We start from the raw sequence: 24,018 nt of genomic DNA, 5'->3' as shown, positions 1-24,018 counted from the left end.
TAAAGGGCTGCCTGAACACGTTGGTAAAATATCGTTAAGAGCTTTATCATTACTTGCAGAAAAATTGTTATACAGTAATCCCTCCTCCATCGCGGGGGTTGCGTTCCAGAGCCACCCGCGAAATAAGAAAACCCGCGAAGTAGAAACCATATGTTTATATGGTTATTTTTATATTGTCATGCTTGGGTCACAGATTTGCGCAGAAACACAGGAGGTTGTAGAGAGACAGGTACGTTATTCAAACACTGCAAACAAACATTTGTCTCTTTTTCAAAAGTTTAAACTGTGCTCCATAACAAGACAGAGATGACAGTTCCGTCTCACAATTAAAAGAATGCAAACATATCTTCCTCTTCAAAGGAGTGCGTGTCAGGAGCAGATCATATCACAGAGATACAGAGAGACAAAAACCTTTTAAGTATGTGAAGCACCGCGGCGCAAACCTGTTGAAGGCGGCAGCTCACACCCCCTCCGTCAGGAGCAGACAAAGAGAGAGAGAGAGTTTGTTTTTCAAGCAAAAATCAATACGTGCCCTTCGAGCTGACATGCAGCTGCACAAAAGATAGCAACGTGAAGATAATCTTTCAGCATTTTTAGACGAGCGTCTGTATCGTCTAGGTGCACGAACAGCCCCCCTGCTCAATCCCCCTACGTCAGGATCAGAGAAAGCAGCGCAAGACAAAGAGAAAAGTAAGCTGGGTAGCTTCTCAGCCATCTGCCAATAGTGTCCCTTGTATGAAATCAACTGGGCAAACCAACTGAGGAAGCATGTACCAGAAATTAAAAGACCCATTGTCCGCAGAAACTCGCGAAGCAGCGAAAAATCCGCGATATATATTTAAATATGCTTACATATAAAAAACGCGATGGAGTGAAGCCGCGAAAGGCAAAGCGCGATATAGCGAGGGATTACTGTATTTCTAATAACAAAGTGTATAACTTACATCAAACAGATGCACGAAAAGTCAAGAAACAATCAATCAAATGCAGCAATGTGCAGAATCATGGAAGTACAGTGTTTCTGCGTATCAGATACAGAAATACAGACATGTGTACAAAGAGTGTATCCTGGAAAGACTGGGCACAATACAGGAACCACCGCTAGAGGAGCTGCCGGTCCATTGCACACTTCACCTAAATACACGCGCTCTGGGTCCGATTGGAGTGGCCAATGAAGTGGCATTATGGTTCATTGGATAGCCCCAGAGCTCTTGGTTTAAACTTAGTTTGGTCACCATCTGTGTAGAATTTGCATGTTTTACTTTCTTTTGGTAATCTGCTCTTCATCTTTATCCTGCCTTTGGCATACTGTTGCCAGGATAGGCTCTGGCTTTCCTGATCTTAATACCTGCATTAAATTATACAAATTCAATAAATGATTGGGAAAAAAAATCCAAAGATACAAAAACATTTTATTTGCTGACTCAGAAATATTAGAATTAGTGCTTCTGCCAAACAAATCAGGATGGTCCCACAAATGCATATATAATGACACCCAGAATTCTGAACACAAATATTGTATGAATCAATTCAGAACATTTACCTTGTCACACACGACCGAGCAGAAGGACGTTGAATGGACCAGGCAAAGGTAATTCCATACCAGGCCAGTGGGTGGCAGGTTGCACTAAACCTTCTCCTGTTATCTCTAAAGACCAGGGGCCTTATGTATAAACAGTGCATACGCACAAAAATTTTGCATACCCCTGTTTCCACACGCACGTCGTGATGTATAAAACCTATACTTGGTGTGAAGCCATGCACATTTTCACGCCAGCTCAATCCCTGGCATATGCAAGTTCTCTGCTCGGTTTTACAAAATGGCGGCACCCAGCGTCAAAGCAGTGTTATTATTCCAGTGTGGATTCCCTTTCTTTTATTAGATCCACCTCCCTGATGCGGCTTTATCAAATGCTCTCCGCATATTGTTTATTAGTTTAAGGCATCGGATTGTAATTAACTTGTAACAATATAATGGTCCACATAATGACCAAACTATTCCAAATACAATATCTGCTTTTGCGTTGTTACTCTCACTCAGAGTATTTCACCCACTGTATCTGAGTGTGGAATCACAACTCTACAGCAAACTGATCGGAAAGAGAAATATTGGTATACAGCATCAAGCACATGCTGCCTCAGCCATGTGCACAGTCTATTTGAACTGCCCCAATACAGCAAACACTTCAGAGCCTTTCCTGCAGGGACTTTGCGGTTCAAAATCAGCTTCATCCCAAGAACTATAAACACACTCAATCAGTCCATCAATTGTTCCTGGTTGAACTGTTTGTACTTATAAGTACAATTACGTCTCTGTAAACGTGCAATACAGTTATAATATTGCACAACCTGAGCCATTTTATAAAGCACATATTTACAAATGATGATGACTGGCTTCTAAGTCAATTTAGACTTCCAAGCGTTGTCTTCTTGGAGCTCTTGATATCATTTTTAAGATGAAATGCAGCAAAGTATGTTTATTACATTATACAGATAAATTTCAACATCATTTAAATAATCTATATTACCAATAATTAAAGATGTGAGGACACGGTAGACAGCGGCACCGACCAGCTGGTGCCCGTTCAGGTATTGTTCCTGCCTCGCACTGTATTCTTTCTGGGAGCTGCAATATCACGAATGTAATGTATTCTGTGTCCTGTTGGAGGAACAGAAAGCCCATTTAACCCTTTAACCGCCAACTCCCTAAATATTCCCCACGCCAGGCGAAATCTGAACAATTTTTGTTTTTTTACTTTTTTACATTTTTTTTACATTTTTTACATTTATTCAAGCAGTATTGACCACTAAATGTTGTGCAAGTTCTAGAAATGGGCAAACACATAATAAAACACAAAATGTACCTTTTCTCAGGCTTCTGGATTTATTGTCTACTACAAAACGGAACAGTCAAAAGCTATCGAAGTAGTTCAGTCAATCATAGTTTCATTCCCAGTATTTGAGTTTGCTGTGCCACAGGCCAAAGCAGGGAACTGCACAAAGTCCTGGATTGCTGGGACACTTTGAGCAGAAGGTCTTGACGTCTCTACGCTGACCCTTCTTTGAACATACACGACAGCGTGCCTGTGGCTTGGTCCAAGTTGGTGTTGGTTCGAATTTGTCCGGAAAGTGACGTTCTGTGAGCCTCACCACTGCCTCTACTCTATCTGCATGTTGTTCCTCACCAGAGAAAATGAAGGCTGCAATGACGTCATGTTCAAACTGCAGAAATGTTTTTGTGCCTCCATTTTTCTGGTACAAAATGTGAGCATTCAGCATTGCCATTTGGAGTAGATGAACTGATAACTTTTTATACCACTTGTGGCACGCGGCTGGGGGTGGTGCCCAGCCGGGATGCCCAGGAGGACAGGAGGAGGGCTCATTCCTCCTCCGGACCACGAGGGGGCAGCCGCCCTGGTTCCTTTGAGGGCCACAGGTGCAGAGCTTGGAAGCACAACCCTGTAGGGGCCCGTGGTCTCCGCCAGGGGGCGCCCCCATGCCTGAAGGACCCTGAACCCCAACACTTCCGCCACACCAGTAAGTGCTGGGGGAAAGAAGACAGGGAACACCCGGAGGGCTTCCGGGAGTATAGCCGGCACTTCCGCCACACAGGGGAGTGTCTTAGGAGTGTCGGGAATCACCTGGAGCCCATCCGGGTAATTATAAAAGGGGCCGCCTCCCTGCAAAGAAGGACTGGAGTCAGGTGAGGAATGGACAAGGTTTTGGAGGCAGGAGAGAGGAGGCAGCCTGACGAGTAGACAGAGAGAGTGAGAGCCTGGACTTTGGGGGAGATCGGTGCTTTGGCGCTGGGTTGGTGCACTTTATTGAACTGTATATTAGTGTAAATAAACGTGTGGTGGACTTAAATATGGTGTCCGTCTGTCTGTGTCCGGGCAGCTTATCACACACTTCATAGTTTTTCTTGCAGCCGAATAGGGTTCCAATATTTGGTCCTGCTTGTCAACAGCACCCATGTTGCTGTTATATTCAATGATGCATTGAGGCTTGTAATGGACATCAGTAGGTGATGGGCGTCCTCTTCTGCGGGGAGCCTCCTGCACAGACTCATTGTGCTGAGTTGTTAGCATGTGAATATCTTTTTTGTCTCGAAATTTCAGGCACAGCAATGGGCCACTGCGGTATGCAATGTGCTGACCCGGTGCTGGCGCTGAATTGTGAACTTCTGGAGGGACCCTGTTAGAACGAATTGTGCCACATGCTGTAGTTTTACGGTGATGAAGGTAATGGAACAGCCTACAACTGGAGTACCAGTTATCCATCCAAATGGTGTACCCATTGTCCAATAGTGGTAGGGCAAGGTACACAACAATTTTCTCTGAAAGTCCAAAGTCCTTACATTCATCTGGCAGCACTGCTGAAATATTACTAATAGGATCCTCTTTGCCAGTGTATACACAAAATCTATAAATGTAACCTGAATTCTCAGCTAAGCAAAACATCTTGATACCAAACCGTGCCCTTTTCAATGGTAGATACTGTCGAAACTGTAAGCGGCCCTTCCACAACAATAAACTTTCATCAACTGCAACTGACGGTCCTGGCATGTAGGGCAACTGAAATGCTTCAAATAAATGGTCAATCAAAGGACGTAGCTTGAACAAGTGGTCGCGGTTTGGATCTTTCTTATCTGGCTCATTTCTGTTGTCATTCAAATGAAAGAATTTCAGCAGCAAAGAGAATCGGTTACGTGTCATGATAGCTGCAAAAATAGGTGTTGCATACATAGGATCTGTAGACCAGTACATCTCAATATCTGGTTTTCTGATTATTCCCATCAACATCAAAATCCCAATGAATTTTTTCATTTCGTTTTCATCAGTGTCTACCCAAGCACGAACACGGGAATGTGGAGGTAAATTGGGATTTTTCTCAATAAACTGTGCTGCATACAGATTTGTCTGATGAGCAAAATGTCTGATTAAATCAGGTGACACAAACAGCTCATAAAACTGCTCAGCAGTGTAATTGTTTACATCAACAATAAAGCCACACGTTGCCTCAAACGGATGCAGAAAAGGTAGTTCACCTCGGGCAGCAGTCCAGTTGAGATGCTGGGGATACACCCACTCAGCGCCGTCATCCGATGCGTCTTCATTCACAGTATCATGCAGCGCACGTTGCTGATCATCATTGTCGCTAAAATCTTCTTCAGAACTGCTACAATCATGATCAGAACTGTCCAAAATCGCCTGCAAAGCCTCACTTGAAGTCAGTTTACGTTTCGCCATATTCACAGCTGTCACATGCGAATCTTCGTCACATGACCGGCCAAAACAACCACAGAGTTGTCGAAATACAATGTAGTAATAATACCCACGCCAAACCGTCAGTTATACTATGCGCCAGGCATTCATATAACCACAGGCAAATGTGCCGGATAATTCTGGCAGTATGACGTTAGCAATAAAACAACGATGCCGGATATATCCGGCAGAGGGCGGTTAAGGGGTTAAGAAGCATGTAGTGATTCACACACATAGAGCACATTGGAGAACACATAGAAAGAAGCATTTAACGTGCTACTTTAGTTACGAGGAGATTTGAGAAACTAGTAAATTAAATGATTTTAAGATGAAGTTTATGATGTTCTACTTTAATGACAAAATAAAAACTACATGATTAAAGTGGAAATTTCAAGATTAAAGTTGACATTTGGACATTTTTTTCAACTGTGTCCCTATTATTTTTTTCTCTGTACCATAATAAGCTTCCATATGACACTCAGACGGTGGGCTACGACTCGCCTTTTCACGGAGACTTTGATATCTGACCACTTCTTTTTTATTTTGGGCACTGTGTGACTTTGTGAACTTGAGTTTTTGAGTTTCTCGGACACTCAATGTCACTCGATCAACTTCCTTTTGCTGTTTATGCCACTGTTTAAACCAATAAATAGTACATTTTCCTTGCCTCTACTATTTTGCTGAAATTGTTCTATTTTCCCCCGTGCTTTTGGCATTGTCTTTTCACAGAGTGCTGAACTTAAGGGCTATTTATATTGATTTCCATATTCAAAGAGGCGTTATTCTGGGAGGAGTTGGGGAGGAGCGACAAGCACGTGCACGTGCGTTACTTTTCACGCTGACCAAGATTTATGAAGCGGAGGAACGTGGAAGTTGACGTATGCACAGATTTATGCCTCTGGATTTTTTTGTGCTTACGCACATTTCCACTTTTCTCTGTATGCCATATTTTAGAGTGAATTCTATGCACGGCATTATGCATGAGGCCCCAGCTGCGAGAATACCTGTCTGACTCAATATTAAGGATGTCACTTCTGATTCCGGCACCCAGGATGATGTCACTTCTGGTTGTAGCATCTAGGATGATGTCACTTCCGGTTCTGGTGCCTAGACTAACGTCAGAAGAAGGTCACTTCCGGTTTCCACTTCCAATTTAATCACTTAAAACCGCCATCTTTTCAAACCTTCAGCAGTTCATGTCTGAACTGCAGACAAGACACTTGTCTCAAAAATCAACCCACTGCAACCAGGGACAATATATATGGGTGACTGCCACAAACCTTTTTAAGTGTGTCAAGTCTGATTTTTTCACAACCTAAATATTACCTTTTTTAATGCAGCAGTAGGTGGCATGCATTATGACCAAATCACTAAAGAAATTATTTTTGTAAAGTTTTTTTTTCCCAGATCCTCGTTTAATTCTTTGTGGTCTGTGGATGTACAGCATAAGTTGACTGACATGAGTGCATGTTGAAGTTCTCAGTCAGATGATGTAAAGAAGACAACATCATCTGCATAAAGAAAAGATTCTACCTCAACCCCCCTTCTAACTGCACACCTGCCTTAATTCCCTGTCAATGAAAGCCACAAATAAGATGGCGACAACACACGGGCCTTGATGGAGTCCAATACCCTCAATGAATAACTTGTTGTTGTTTTGCATTTGTGTATTCTTCATACGCTCTTAAGAGTAAACTGCTCTGTGATCCCATTAGAATCCAGCTGTGGACCTCCAGAGCTCCACTCCATTGAGGAGGTTATCGCTTTAAATTATGCATCAGTGATACGCCTGGTTACACAATGATTGAGATTAGGGATGGGGAAAGGTATTCTGATGCAAGTCATGTAAACCAGGTGACAAAAGCCTGCAATCTAATTGACTGTCTAATGGAGCTGTGGAAGTCTGCAGCTGGACCCATCTCCTGCAATCACTTCTTTGTCCTGCCTGCGTCTTCCTTCTGAACCTGCTATGGGGAGATTGCTACAATATTATGAGGTTCACTAGGAATAAGTCCATCATCAGTAAGCCACTTCATTACCAGAGCTTTTCAATGTCCTGATAAGACAACATACCATACTGTTGAATCATATTTTACAGATAAACTGATAATTTAAATAATGAATGTAACAATTATACGTTTGCAAGTTTAGTATTTGAATGTTCATTGTGTTTTAAGGTTGCAGCCAGGCTGAATTTCACAGTGATGCTCCGTATTGTGCTAAGCAGTGTGAGAAGGATGAGGGAGAGCAGAGGAGATGGAAATTGAAAACCTGAGCTCTTTTTAGGCTGTGAACATTTGACTGTATTAATAAACTACTGAGAGGACCTTCTGTTTGAGTCTGCTTTTTGTCCCTCTAACATGAATCAAACAAATGCCGCTTTTAATAGAACTAAATAACATGGCCCTCCATCAAAGAAGGATGTTTAGTGTACAGTGAATTAGTGGAAAATAAACATAGACAAGTGTAAATATGGGTCAACTCTTAAATGGTTCCTTCAACACTGTAAAAGTTAACACTGGCAATTTTTACTGTATGCGATTTGGGTGGGGGGGTGCTGAATACAGTCTGATTAGTCTGTTTGACGATGCACAAATTAGGATTTAAACCGTCACTGACTAACTGTGATTTGGTGTTTTTAGAAAAGGATTTCCTTCCCTGCAATGGCCTGATGCTATGTCCAGGGATTATTCTTTCTTTGCGCCCCATGGTGGCTGAGATTTTCCCATGATCCTGTTCTGGGTATGAAGGATTATAAAATGGATTGATTTCCTTCCATCCATTATATGTAAATCATCTCCGAATGGAACTCTGTCGAGAAGTAACCATGAGTTCCACAAGATGAATCATGACTTGCATTAGTCACGTGTTGGTCTACAATATTCTGTGAAAATATATGAAGGCACTACTGTAGTTGATCCAGAGTCTCTGATACCAACTACTCAGTCTGCCATAAGGACTAATCAGCAATTGAGCACCATTACTTTCTCGTGCATTCTGTTTGTATGTAACAAGGCATCTTTTCTAACAAATAAAGGATGGAGGCAGATTTCTGTTTCAAAAGAGCTGTACAGGTATCCTTCTGCAGCTGCACACATATGGCAGGGCCAAATGAAAAAACAATCACAATCTTGCTTTCTCTCACATATCCTCCCAGATCTTAAATGCTTAACTTTATAAACAGTCAGACAGTCATTATCCTACAGGGTCATGAGGGTCTGCTGGAGTCAATCCCAGCCCACCGCAGGGCACACACACACCCACACACCAAGCACACTCACTAGGGACAATTTAGAATCACCAATTCACCTAACCTGCATGTCTTTGGATTTTGGGAGGAAACCGGAGAACTGGGAGAAAACCCACGCAGACACGGGGAGAACATGCAAACTCCACACAGAGAGAACCCTTGAAGCTAACCCAGGTCTCCTGACTGTGAGGCAGTAGCGCTACCATGCTGCCTACTTTATTAACAATGCCTTACAAATTACCGGGATAATTAACACTTAGTTAATCACTTAGTCTCAGAGTAATATAATGAACTTTTTCTCCGTGACAACATCCCTTTACATGTACTTCATTTACTACAATTTCCCTAAATTCATATTTTGAATGCCCTCATCATTTTATGCTTTAATTTTCTTTTTCTCTCCTCGAATCTCTGCTTTAAGCTGTTGCTTTCAGGAAACCCTTAGAAGACCACGCCGCTTAATGGGGAGACATCACCAGCAGGCACAGACAACCTTTTAACTGGACCCGGAACCCTGCTGCAGTTACAGGCTCCCAAAAGAGCAGCACACCAAGCCTCGCACTTCCGACTCCCTCTACCACTCCCCGGCCTTATGCGAGAGCCCTCCTGAACAATGGATCACTAAAGCTACTTGAAAATGCTCTGCTGGAGCGCCCCTCTTCAGCTCCTTTCGAGCGTCGGCCATTTGCACCTCCACGGTGGTTTCTACCCAGCTGCCTGCCTCCCCTCTACCGCACGCTCGAAGGTGTGAATGAAGCACTTGACTGACCCGCTGGGATTTGCACGTGAATGCTAAATACAATTGGATCAGCCAAGGACCCCAAAAACCTCGGAGCAGTGTGGACACGTGCATCCGCGCCTTCTCGGAGCCTGCGCACTCCACTGGAACGTGACTATATTAAAATCACACATCACCTGGGAACTCTAATAATAAATATTTTAAAATATCCGAGGGATCTTAGTGCAAAATAAAACAAAAAAATAACATTGCGCTGAGAAGAAAAAGTAATTCACAAAACAATAAATGTACAAGTTCATAAAAAGGATATATATCTATATATATAATTAACCCTTTAACCGCCAACTCCCTAAATATTCCCCATGCCAGGAGAAATCTGAACAATTTTCGTTTTTTTACTTTACATTTATTCAAGCAGTATTTATCTGCTGAAATACCTGCTGAAATGTTTCAAATAAATGGTCAATCAAAGGACGTAGCTTGAACAAGCGGTCATGGTTTGGATCTTTCTTATCTGGCTCAGATAACGGGCAGCAGTCCAGTTGAGATGCTGGGGATACACCCACTCATCGCCATCGTCTGATGCGTCGTCGTTCACAGTATCATGCAGCGCACGTTGCTGATCATCATTGTCGCTAAAATGTTCTTCAGAACTGCTACAATCATGATCAGAATTATTGTCCAAAATCGCCTGCAAAACCTCACTTGAAGTCAGTTTACGTTTCGCCATATTCACAGCTTTCACTTTCGAATCACATCACGTGATCGGCCAATACAAGCGCAGAGTTGTCGAAATACAACGTAGTAATAATACCCACGCCAAACTGTCAGTTATACTATGCGCCAGGCATTCACATAACCATAGGCAAATGTGCCGGATAATTCCGGCAGTAAGGCATCAGCAATAACGCTACGATGCCGGATATATCCGGCAGAGGGCGGTTAAGGGGTTAACTAAGCCGCCACCAGAGCAAGCAAGACACCCATGAAAGCACGCAGGAAGGGGCGTGGATTCACTAAGCCGCCGACAAGTAAGACACCCATGGCGCATGCAGGAAGGAGCCACACCCACCAACTCTAAGACCATTGGATACGACGACAACTCGCAGAGCCACACCCACCAACTCGGACGCGGCGACTCGGAAAAAACGCCATCATTTATGTTCGTCTGTGCTACAGTACACATGCACCTCTGAGCCACGTTGACATTTCGGTATAATTCACTAAGCCGCCGACAAGTAAGACACCCATGGCGCACGCAGGAAGAAGCCACGCCCGCCAAATCGAACAGCTCATCAAACACATACTCACTCGCTTTGGTCTGTGCTGCGGTCCAAATCCAGCTGTGAGCCACGTTGACTGTTCATTTGCCTACCATGGCCACCGCTTCAAATGTATTTCATGGAAACAACACTTCTTTCAATGTTATAGAAATTCCTGCATCAGGTAACTGTTTGTTTCTATCAGTCGGGTTTTTCTGAAAAAATGTCATTGACGAAACTGTTGCTCTCAAACTTCACAACATGGCTGACTTTCAGCCACACTTCCACGCCCCTCGCTATGCTGTGAGCGCGGTGATTATTTATTTAAAAATGGCCTTTTGAAGGGGAGCTGTGGACCCGCTATACCACAGGAACACCTGTGACATTGCCTTCACATTGTTTTCCTTTTATTTCTGATCCCGTCGAGCAGATCAGACACCCAGGCAAACAACACTGAATAATCAATAGCTGCAACTACTTTGCCCACCCCAACTCCTCACCTGAGTCGGTTTCGTCTGTGTTCAGCAGTGTTTCCCAAACTCGGTCCTGGTGAACCCTTGTGGATGCAGGGTTTTGTTCCAACCAGATTCCTAATCATTAATGCCGGTGAAACTCATCTGGGATAAATTGGTTTTTCAAGCGCAGCCGTGTAGCAGATTAGCTGGATGTAATAATCCGAGATGAATGCGCGCCCCAGCGCTGAGTGAAAAGCCAATGTATATTGAGTGTAGAAAACATGATCAGCAAATCTTTGATAGGCTGCAACAAAATGATGAAAGAACGGGCGCATTTTTTTCACACAAGCTGAGTGTGTGGTTGGGTGGGTGTTAGTTAGTTAATTAGTTACTCGAAGGATTTCAAGATTTAATAAGCACAAGCGGTAACACTGCAAAAGCAGCCCAAACCAGAAAGGACGGCTGGCAAAAAGTGGCCGACAAATTAAACACGTGTGCATTGTACTTACTGAAAGCAGCGTTACGGATTTTGCAAATGTTCATTTTTTTCCCTCTGCTTAAAAAACATTAAAAAAGCGGCATGATTATGCGTCGTATACTACACTATGGGTTGGTATGCAGCGTATAAAACAGTTTGTTTGTCGCGGATAATTTGCCTTTTACTTTTATACGAAGACAATTTCCTGTTAGATTGGCCTTTGCGATGACAATTAATAAGGCACAGGGCCAAACTTTCAAAAAGATATGCATGTATCTGCCAAAACCAGTTTTCAGTCACGGACAGTTGTATGTTGCTCCCTCCAGAGTTCCATCTTTTCATTCACTTACTGTTGTATCCTCAACCCCACCCCTTTTAGACAACTGTGTCTTTCCAGAACTGCTCAGCCATCAATAAATAATTATGCTGCGTATGCCTGTAGGAACAAGTGCAGCGAGCGACACACACACACATATACAGGCGCGCGAGAGAGAGAGAGAGCGCTGGACGCATAAGAATAATAATACTTCATTACATTGATATACCGGTGTTTTCAGTATTCAAAGTGCTATCCACACAGGGAGGAACCGGGAAGCAAACCCAAAATCTTCCAGAGTCTCCTTACTGCAAAGCAGCAACACTACCACTGCGCTACAAGGCAGTTAAAGAATGCACCGGCCTCGATTTTGTTTTCACTTCTGTTTACAGCGATCGGGTCATTGCGTGCATTATTTCAATGTTACTTTTCTTGGTGCCTTATTACATTATGCCTTATTACATTACAGATGTTTCACATGTTCATTTTTTTCCCTGTGCATAAAAGACATTAAAAAAGTGTTTCTCAAGTGTGACTCTGGAACATCTCAGTACGCAAGCTATATTAAGCGTCAACAACGAAGACTCGCTACACCTTAATGAACAAGTGCTGAAACTTATCCCTACCGACGAAGTAACTTTCACCAGCGTGGCCTCCATCGTCACAGACGATCCCGCTTTCAGTCACGGACAATTGTATGTTGCTCTCTCCAGAGGTCCATGTTTTCATTCACTCACAATGGTATCCATAAAACCCAACCCATTTGGACAACTGTGTCGTTCAGGAAGTGTTCACCCATCAATACATAATTATGCCGCTTATGCTACGCCGTGGGTTGGCTAGTATATATATATATATCCTTTTACTTATATATCCATATTACTTTAAACCATGCGTTCTTCTACTTGCACACACCTTTCCTAATCTCCTTATAATAAAAAAAATAATTATACAATCAAACAAAAACAGTCTGTTACACTAAAGGGCTACCAAAGCAAATCACAAGTGACTATTCAATTCAGCCCGTCATCTTTGTAACGGTGTAACAGACTACAGAAGATGAAGACTCAAAAAAGGTCCTCTTACTTGCTATTTAGGTTTCCCATTCTTCTTTCCAGATGTTGAGTTTTTATTTTGTGATGTGCTTCATATTTATAGACTGGGGAAGTGGGGCGGTCGGCCAGCCCTCTCAGCTGACATTTCAAAACACGTGGTTTCAGGTAAAGGTCTGAATTTGTTCAAAGAAAACCTAAAATAATAAACAATGACAAAGGAGAGCCTTTTCTGACTGTTGCTTTTCAATTCACTCATGATTTTGTAAGTCCTAATAACACAGCACACCCTCAGAATGTTGTTATGCAAATTATTTAAATTTATTCTATCCAAAATTTGCATGTTGCAAGGCATTACATATCCTTTTCTAGTAGGACACTAAAAAGGTATGTTTAAATTGACAAAGAAATATGTACATTTGTTGCACATAATAAAATTATTTAATCAAAAATGAAACAATCCTGGTTGCTAACAAATTGCTAACAATATAAGTGGCTTAATTTATTGATATTGGGTGGACGCACATTCTGTGTAATATTAATATTATGACCTGTCTTGCCACTACATGGGCTGTGGGGAATGGAAGCTGTGTTTTAGTGGAGTCTTTGGGGAACACACTTTGTAAGGGGTTGGGGCTCCCCCTAGAGTGAGAGCTGAGTGACAGGGATCAGGGGTAATTAACGGTGCGTGAAGAAAAGGGTAGGGGGTAGTTGGAAGTAGAAGTTGTGGCTGGAGCGAGAGGAAGACGGCATCAGGTTGAGATGGGACCATCAGTTGAAGAGCAAGCAAGAGGTAGATAGGATAAGGCCAAATTTTTTTATTGTTTGGAGGTGTCCCTGTGATCCAAACACCTTTTGTATCACAGCATATCAAATAAAAAGCTAATCGGCATTTGGAAGACTCCCCCGGGCAAGCGGCTCCTGAGTGTGTTTAATCGACAGGATGTCACAATATTAATAATTCTCTTCTATAGTAGGCAACAATTTAGAGTGGAAAAACTGGCAGAATATCAACACACAACTATCATAAATCATCTTCTATAACCGTTCAAAACACACAACATTAAAAAAAAAATGAATAAACTAAAAGTCTTTCACTTTCAACTGTACAAAGGCGTGGAGATCTAATGCAACAAAAGGGGTGGATGTTTATGGATCGTCGTGTAGATAAAGTTGTTTATTTTAAGTTAAATCAACTTAATTTGACAGATTGCTCAACTTGATATAGCTCTGTTAATGTGACAACGAAGAGAATTTTGTCAAGGTAACTAGAAAAAGCAAAGTAATTTTAACAAACATAATTATTTTAAGTTATATTAACAAAGTGAATGGACCCGTTTGTTCATTTTTCAGTGATTTGAATGACATTTCTTGGCTGTCACATCAACAAGTATGACACAGGAATGCGTTGAAAAAAATATTGCATGTTATTTTTAGATATGTTCGGGTGCTGAATTTAAAAATGAAAACCCCTTTTCTATTCATCCATCCATTATCCAACCCGCTATATCCTAATTACAGGGTCACGGGAACCACTTTTCTACATCACATAAAATTTTTTCACAAAATGCTTTTTTTTTAAAAAAATTGTCAATTGTTCAATTGCTTTTCAAACTACGCACTTAAAATGAAGGTTGTAAAATGGAATTTTACTGAGTTGCCTGGATCTTCATGGACTTGGAGTGCGATAAAGAACCATTTCAATCTATGAAGGTTTTCTGCATTTGAAGTTGGTTCTTTGGGCTTTGAAAAGGTTCCTAATTTGTGGAAAGATAAGACTTTTTTAAAGTCTAGCAGGCTATCTACTGACAAATCAAGAAAACCCAAACTTAAATGTGTGTGACTATGCATCAAGAATACTTTAAAAAATCATAAACCTCCTGGTATTTTATAAATCTTCTCTAATCTGTTTGTGTCTCTTCATGGAGACTGTTATGGATCTAAGTGAATAAAGAGTCTTTCTGGAACCTTCAAGTGGATGATCCTGTTAAGTACCACACTGGCACCTTCAGTCACAGTGACAAATTGAAGTGGCAGTCAGGGCACACACAAGTGACAGATTATTTCTGTGAGTGGCACAGCAGAGCCAAAAATTGACATTGAGTTCAAAAAGAATGGCCAGTGTGGTGGACAGCCGGGACTCATGCCCACTACATCACCCCGGAACATTTGGTGGCAGCCCCACTGGGTTGCATCGGGACCAACACCTTGGAACACCAGAGCTCATCCTTGTTGGGCTCTATAACCACCACCAGGGGGAGCTGGGAGGCAACACAGCCACACCCGGACGTGCAGCCTAATTTACATTATTTGCCACCTGGAGCACTTCTGGGTGAACTATAAAGAGAGCCTGCGGCCACTACTCAGAGCGCAGAGAGTCAGGAGGAGGAGGACAAAGAAGCCTGGGAGGAATAGTGGAGGAAGAAGAGTGTGGTTTGGGGTGATTTACTTTATGTGTTGTTTTGGGACTGTGTTAGAGCTGAGGGACACAGGGAAGATGTGGACCTCAGCTTAAGAAAAATAAACCTTTTCATTTATTTCTACACGTGCCTCCATTGTCAGTCTGTTTCAGGTCGACGCATATATAACGCCTTTGCCACACAAGTAAGAATAAAAGCTGCTCTGGAAAAGAAAGATTTGGGTCCGCATTTCAACTGTATGACAAATTTTCTTCAAACTAAATCAAGTAATTTTAAAATATTTTTTTTCTCTGAAATATACAGTTGAAATACTTTAGATAGTAAAGTTAAAGAAAAGAAAAGTTACATAAAGTAGGTGTACTTAATGTGATTGATTTTCATTAACATTAAAAGGTTCAAATATGTTTATTTTTATTTTCATTTATGCATGTATTTTAAGAAATATTTTGGACCATTTTGTAAAATTTACACATTTCAATCGTAGGACAAATTTACAATAAAGTGAATATTGTAAACACTAAAAATATGTTTTTATTCACTGTTTTATAATATTAGATACATACATTTAAAAAAAATGCTCACATAAATCATAATGTCTAAAACTTTTAGTTAATTCAAATGCCCATCATTTTTTTTTCATCCCATCAGAGGAGGGTTGTGGGAAGCTGTAGCCCATCTGAGCAGCCACAGGGCACAAGGCAGGGAAACATCTGGGCAGGGTACCAGTTTATCACATGGTGAGCACACAGATACGCACACACATTAGAACAATCTGGACAAGAACAGGCCATTGAGCCCATCAAAGCTTGCCAGTCCTGTTCTGTGAATTCTTCTAAAATAACATCAAGTCGAGTTGTGAGGGTCCCTGAAGTCCTCCTGTCCATCACACTATTGGTCACTTATTCCAGGTGTCTGTGGGTCTCTTTGTGACAAATAAAAGTCCTCATGTTTGTATGAAATTTCCCCTGCACAAGTGTCCAGCTGTGTCCCCATGTTCTTGATGAACTCATTTTAATGTCACCGTCTCGATCCACTGGACTAATTCCTTCATCATTTTAAACCCTTCAATCAGGTCTCCTCGTAATCTCTTCTTTCTTAAACTGAAAAGGCTCAGCTCACTTAATCTTTCTTTGTAACTAATCATAACTAATCTTCTGTAGTCCTGCAGTCAGCCTAGTCGCTCTTCTCTGGACTTTGTCTGCAGTGACTGCAGTGTCTTTTTTGTAGTCCAGGGATCAAAATAACAACAACTTTTATTTCTATAGAAAATTTCCAAGCAAAAACTGTAGCTCACAGTGCTTAACAAAGAGAAAGTTACAAGAAAAAACATTTTAAAATGATGTGCCACCTGTTTCTTTGGTAGTATAGTATTATTTGCATTCCCATTGCATAGGCATTATTGTATGCACTAGCATGTGATTGCATTATTTGTAAATTATTTGTTATTTGTATAGTGTTGTATTTAACTTAATATATTTCTTGACTACTGGTTCTATCTATCTATCTATCTATCTATCTATCTATCTATCTATCTATCTATCTATCTATCTATCTATCTATCTATCTATCTATCTATCTATCTATCTATCTATCTATCTATCTATCTATCTATCTATCTATCTATCTATCTATCTATCTATCTAACTAACTAACTAACTAACTAATAGGCTTACCTTGAAAAGGCTCAAAGCATCAGTCAACCAGAAGCTGGGGAGGACCAGGCTGGGTTTTAGAAAGAATGGTCATGTATGGATCAAGTTGCCTCCTTTCAGATCATTGTTGAAAAGTCTTTGAATTGAAACTCATCACTTTATGTATGTTTTGTGGACTGAGAGAAAATTCTTGATATTCTGGACAGAGAGATGTTGTTGATGTTATGAGATCCCCCAGAAGATTGTCATCCTGATCAGAAATACGAACAATTGAGTGACATACTGAGTTGCACATGACAGACACATGATAGAGAGTTTCAAAGATTAGGACAGAAGTTTGCACTCCTTGACTTGATTTTGAAGAATGATGACACGTGCAAATAGCATTGGTATACAGTAGAGTCCATGAACTGGACTTTGCTGACAATATCACACTCCTGTCCAATAACCTTCGGCAGATGAAAAAGAAAGCCTCACATATATTTATTGTCTCAGCCCAGGTGGAACTCAACATCCACAAGGGAATAAACAAATCTTCTAAAAGTCAATGTTGACTGTGAAGACCCAGTCTGGCCTAAGGAAGAACCCCCTAGAAGAAGTGGATTCCTGTGAATTATGGTGGACAGACAAGGGGGAACAGATATAGATGTAAAGACCCACATCAACAAGGCAAGGGCAACATTCATTCAAATGAGCAACATCTGGAACTCCAAAAGTTTGGCCGAGTAACAAAATGTTTTTTATGCAAAACAAATATCAGGTCTGTACCACTCTCTGGAACAGGGACATGTAGAACAACAAAGGCTGCTCTGTGAAAAACCCAAACCTTTATCAATTGCTGCATGTGCATCATCATTGGGATTCACTGTCAGGAGGCATTTAGCACTCCAGAACTGTGGCAAAGAATCAATCGGTATCTCATAGATGAGGATATCCTGGGAAGCAGGTTGGGGTGGGAGGCTTGGTGACATGACACCCTGATGAAGCCAGGCACCAACATCGCAAGACAGGCACTAACTTGGAACCTGTAGGAGAAGCGCACAGAGAAACACTTGGTGCAGAGACCTGGACATAAATTCTGACAGCTGGGCATGGGTTAGTGGTAGCTGGTGATAACAATACAGGATAGAAATTGCTGGCCTATCCCCAGGAGAGATGAAGGACCTTTTGTAATCAAGTAAGGGAGTTGGATTAGCAGTGATGTTTTACAATTGCATTATTACACTACAAATGCATTACAAGATCAGCTCATTTTGGAACACACAGTGGATCACAAAGGGCTTTTTTATTGTAGAAAATAACATTACATGCTATCAAGATGAACTTATATAACAAATGATGTCATAGTCTAACTAGAAAAAAAGAGAGAAAAAGAATCAGAAATGTAGAAAAAAAAGCAGGATTAAAAAGAGACAAAACTTAACAGCAGATAATTCAACTCCCACCCAAGAGAAAGAGAGAAGAACCAACAGCATGGGCAAAAAATGTAGAAGAAAAAAATTAAAGCTTATCCTAAAATTTTAGTAATTAAATCTTGTCTTATTTTAAAAAGTTTTGAACAGATCCTCTAAGTGAGAATTAGATTTTTTACAATTTCAAATAGTATATAACATCAGTTTCCCACTGACTTAAAAGAGGTGCGTTAGGATTCTTCCAGTTGAGCGAGATAAGTGTATGTAATAATAGTGTGGTGTCATCCATTACAATCAGTTTGTTCTTCTTCCCCCTGGGAGCCAAACACAGCTGTTAATGGCTTAGGAGTGAATGTGATGCTAATTTGGCACACGCTCAAAACATGTGGCCCAGGGAGACTATGAGCTCGATTGCAGCGTTCACAAGTTGGATCTTGGCCTGGATACTTTTTCAACAATTTTAAATGAGATAAATGTGCTCTATAAAAGATTATAAGTTGAATGACTGAATGCTTTGCTCATAGGAAGCTGGAATGAATTCTATGCATGGCTTCCTTCAACTCCTTTTCTGAGATATTAATTGAAAGACCCCACTGTACCCAAGGACCTTTGAAGGGAACAGACTTTATATCTTTCATTTTTATATCTTGTTGTGATGCTGCTTGAGTCTTCAAGACTGATTAACATTTCTTCTGGCATAGAAATGGGTGGCAGGTGTGGAAAATTGGACAGGTTTCCTGAAACAAAATTTCTTATTTGAAAATGGTGGAACTATTGTGTTGCTGATGTTACCAGCCTCAGGCCTAGGGGAACCTGGGCCAAGTACAAGCCACTGTTGCTACAGGGTGTAGCCACAGCGATATGGTGAAAGAGCATAAAAGAAACAGGCAGCAGTCACAGGTCTCAGACCAGACTTCTCTGTCCTTTTTTCAATCTCTGCATAGATCAACATGACAATCAGTGAAACAATGGTGCAAGCCAATTTCCTCATAACAAAGCATAACAAAGCACCTTGATGTCCCTACATTGATGGATTAAAGGCCAGAAGTCCACATGACCGTCATCATCAAGTTCTTCCATGTGAACCCTGAATACCATGAGGACTGAGTGAGGTCATTGATGTTAGGTAGAATGCCTAGAGGGTGCTGGGTGGTCTCGTGGCCTTGGAACCCCTGCAGATTTTACTTTTTTCTCCAGCCGTCTGGAGTTTTTTTTTTTTCTTTTTTTCTGTCGTCCCTGGCCATTGGACCTTACTTTTATTCTATGTTAATTAGTGTTCCCTTATTCAAATTTTTATTTATTTTGTCTTTTTTCTCTTTCTTCATCGTGTAAAGCACTTTGAGCTACATTATTTGTATGAAAATGTGCGATATAAATAAATTTTGTTGTTGTTGTGTAAACACATTTACTTTGTTTTAACAATAGTATTGTGGCCAGCTATCAAAACGTACCTGATTAGAAACCAATGTCCCCAGAGCTCGTTAATTTTTCCAAGGAAGCAGACAGTTCTGTATCCCCACATTGTGTGTAGATGAGATACTAATCAAAGCAGTCTGACTCTTCAAAGCAGGTGACTCTTTAACAAGACAGGTAAATATTTATGTCCTGTAGATAGCCATCAACAATAACCTGTAGCAGAATTTTCCAGAAATTCTGCCTCTTCTTTAAAACACTGGTTTATAGCCCTTTACACTAAGTAACACAAAGAAATGTCATTTTCTGTAGAATACTGAATTCTAACCCATTACACTGAGAAGTTAAATTTGAAGCTTAAGTCTTCAGGAGATGCAAAGATATTATCTATATACAGTCCTGTAAGTGTTTTAATCCCAGATGTTTTCCAAAAATTAAATACTGTGTAAGTTTGAGAGGGCTGAAAAAGGTGACTGTCGTGTAGAGGTGCAACAGACAAAAGCTTCTCTGCCTTGAAGTGCATCCTACATTGGTTCCATATTCTGAGTTATTGATGGACAATTGGATTATTGTAATATTGACAATAGTGCAAAGCAGAGTATATGAAAGAAGTACAGCAATATTTGATTTCCATTTCAGACTAAGCTGGTGTAAATTCATCAGTTTGTGTCGATGTCCAGGTCTTTATAGTTTGTATATTTGCTGCTCAGTAATAAACTGAAACTTAGATAGTGCCAAACCACCTTTTGCCTTAGGTCATTGTACAGTTGCATTTAGAATTTGCAGACATCTCAAATTATAAATTAAAATGAGATTATAATTGAGTCTGTTAATGTATTGAAGGTTGTTCTGAAATAGAAATTTTTTTTTCTTCGTTTTTTCCATGCTGATAGCATAATTGAGTTGAAAATTATCTTTATATTTACTTGTGATGTTTACCCCTAGGTATTTAAACTGTTCTGATAAAATAAATGAATAGATGAGCAGTCTAGTATTGTATGCTTGTATTATCGTAGTATTTCCCTCTACTTACCCTTTACCTGTTTTCTCAAGGGTAAGTGTACTCATCAAGTTCGTTATCGGGTTGGTCTACTGTTGCACTTTAAGATGAACACACACATACTGTACACAGCTATACTCATACACACAGACCCTAACCACAACAGTGACCCATGAATGACACACACACAGCTAGTTAACCTCTAGCACTTTAAACCACACAAGTGCTTTAGGAAAAACACAGCCTGTCACTCACTCAGCACTTCAAGAGACTTACTTATTATCGGCACGAACAACATATGATGTTTTAATGATATCTCAAACCTAAATATTACTTTTGGTCTACAAGAATACATTTAAACACACAACGACTCAGTAATCTTGACTATAGGCCATTTATCAGCCACGAATGCTTTACTTTACGTACTGTTCCCTACTTTTGAGTGAAGCTCTCACCCTTAGCCTTAATAAACCTCGCAGCACAGAGGTAATGGCAAATCTCTGGCTGCACCAGCTGCTCAATGAAATCTAACTTATTATTTCAATCACTCTAAACATTAAGACAAAGCATAGAAAGTTAAAAACAGCATGGTGTTTATTACTAGAATAATAATAATACCACTGGAACAAAAAATAATAGAACATAGGTACTGATAGGAAAGTCCAAATATGTATAGTCTTTAGAAAAAGTTTACAAAAAAAAGTAGAGATGACAAAGATGAATGTCACAGGTGGCTTCTGATCTAGCACTCATAGTTGCTCATAATGCTTTTCTGATGACCAGTGACATCTTCTTCCGTTCTTCTTCCTCCCTCCTTCCTTACTTCCTTACATCCTTACTTTTCCCCACTCACTCCTCAGACGAGGCATATTTATTCTAAAATTGTACCAGGGGGGGTTGCAAGATGTGATTGATAGATATTCTGATTGGCTGGCTGTCAATATGAAGAATTAATTCACTGTCCATTTTCCCAAACATCCATCCATCCATCCTCTTCCGCTTATCCAAGAGATAGAGATGCCCAGACTTCCCTCTCCCCGGCCACTTCTTCTAGCTCTACCGGGAGAATCCCAAGGCGTTCCCAGGTCATCCGAAAGACATAGTCCCTCAAGCGTGTCCTGGGTCTTCCCCAGGGCCTCCTCCCAGTTGGACGTGCCCGGAACACCTCACCAGGGAGGCGTCCAGGAGGCATCCTGATCAGATGCCCGAGCCACCTCATCAGACTCCTCTCGATGCGGAGGAGCAGCGGCTCTACTCTGAGCCCCTCCCGGATGACTGAGCTTCTCACCCTATCTTTAAGGGAGAGCCCAGACACCCTGCGGAGGAAACTCATTTCAGCCGCTTGTATTCGCGATCACGTTCTTTCGGTCACTACCCATAGCTCATGGTAAATGAGAGCTTTGCTTTATGGCTCAGCTCCTTTTTCACCACGACAGACTGGTGCAGAGCTCGCATCACCTCGGATGCCGCACCGATCCGCCTGTCGATCTCACGCTCCATTCTTCCCTCACTCGTGAACAAGACCCCGAGATACTTGAACTCCTCCACTTGGAGCAGGATCTCGCTCCCAACCCTAAGAGGGCACTCCACCCTTTTCCGGCTGAGGACCATGGTCTCGGATTTGTAGGTGCTGATTCCCATCCCAGCCACTTCACACTCAGCTGCGAACCGATCCAGAGAGAGCTGAAGATCACGGCCTGATGAAGCAAACAGGACAACATCATCTGCAAAAAGCAGTGACCCAATCCTGAGTCCAACAAACCAGACCTCCTCAACGCCTTGGCTGCGCCTAGAAATTCTGTCCATAAAAGTTATGAACAGAATCGGTGACAAAGGGCAGCCTTGGCGGAGTCCAACTCTCACTGGAAACGGGTTCGACTTACTGCCGGCAATGCGGACCAAGCTCTGACACCAATTGTACAGGGACTGAACAGCCCTTATTGGGGGTCCTGTGCCCCATACTCTCGGAGTACCCCCCACAGGATTCCCCGAGGGACACGGTCAAATGCCTTTTCCAAGTCCACAAAACACATGTAGACTGGTTGGGCAAACTCCCATGCACCCTTCAGGACCCTGCTAAGGGTGTAGAGCTGGTCCACTGTTCCATGACCAGGACGAAAACCACACTGTTCCTCCTGAATCCGAGGCTCGACTATCCGACGGACCCTCCTCTCCAGGGCCCCCGAATAGACTTTTCCAGGGAGGCTGAGGAGTGTGATCCCTCTGTAGTTGGAACACACTCTCTGGTCCCCCTTCTTAAAGATGGGGACCACCACCCCAGTCTGCCAATCCAGAGGCACTGTCCCTGATGTCAATGCGATGTTGCAGAGGCGTGTCAACCAAGACAGTCCTACAACATCCAGAGCCTTGAGGAACTCTGGGTGTATCTCATCTACCCCCGGGGCCCTGCCACCAAGGAGTTTTTTGACCACCTCAGTGACCTCAGTCCAGAGATGGGGGAGCCCACCTCTGAGTCCCCAGGCTCATTGGCTTCCCCAGGCTTCCTCATTGGAAGGAATGTTAGTGGGATTGAGGAGGTCTTTGAAGTACTCCCCCCACCGACCCACAACGTCCCGAGTCGAGGTCAGCAGCGCACCATCCCCACCATATACAGTGTTGACACTGCACTGCTTTCCCGTCCTGAGACGCCATGACGGTGGACCAGAATCTCCTCAAAGCTGTCCGAAAGTCGTTCTTGATGGCCTCCCCAAACTCCTCCCACGCCAGAGTTTTTGCCTCAGCAAACACCAAAGCCGCATTCTGCTTGGCCTGCCGGTACCTATCAGCTGCCTCCAGGGTCCCACAGGACAAAAGGGTCCTGTAGGACTCCTTCTTCAGCTTGACGGCATCCTTCACCGCCGGTGTCCACCAACGGGTTCGGGGATTGCCGCCACGACAGGCACCGACCACCTTATGGCCACAGCTCCGGTCAGCTGCCTCAACAATAGAGGCACGGAACATGGCCCATTCGGACTCAATGTCCCCCACCTCCTTCGGGATGTGGTCGAAGTTCTGCCGGAGGTGGGAGTTGAAGCTACTTCTGACAGGGGGCTCTGCCAGACGTTCCCAGCAGACCCTCACAACACGTTTGGGCCTACCAGGCTTGACCGGCATCCTCCCCCACCTTCGAAGCCAACTCACCACCAGGTGGTGATCAGTTGACAGCTCTGCCCCTCTCTTCACCCGAGTGTCCAAGACATGTGGCCGCAGATCCGACGACACGACCACAAAGTTGATCATCGAACTGAGGCCTAGGGTGTCCTGGTGCCAAGTTCACATATGAACACCCCTATGCTTGAACATGG

General features: G+C 42.2%; 1 protein-coding gene across 28 annotated transcripts in view; it reads right to left on the bottom strand.

Moving 5' to 3' along the window:
• LOC114644948 (uncharacterized) overlaps window positions 1-24,018 on the bottom strand; it is a 427,949-nt gene that overhangs the window by 339,017 nt on the left and 64,914 nt on the right. The window lies entirely within an intron of this gene.

Source organism: Erpetoichthys calabaricus, chromosome 4, assembly GCF_900747795.2.
Source record: "Erpetoichthys calabaricus chromosome 4, fErpCal1.3, whole genome shotgun sequence".
NCBI lineage: Eukaryota > Metazoa > Chordata > Cladistia > Polypteriformes > Polypteridae > Erpetoichthys > Erpetoichthys calabaricus.
This window is presented reverse-complemented; position numbering and strand designations above follow the sequence as displayed.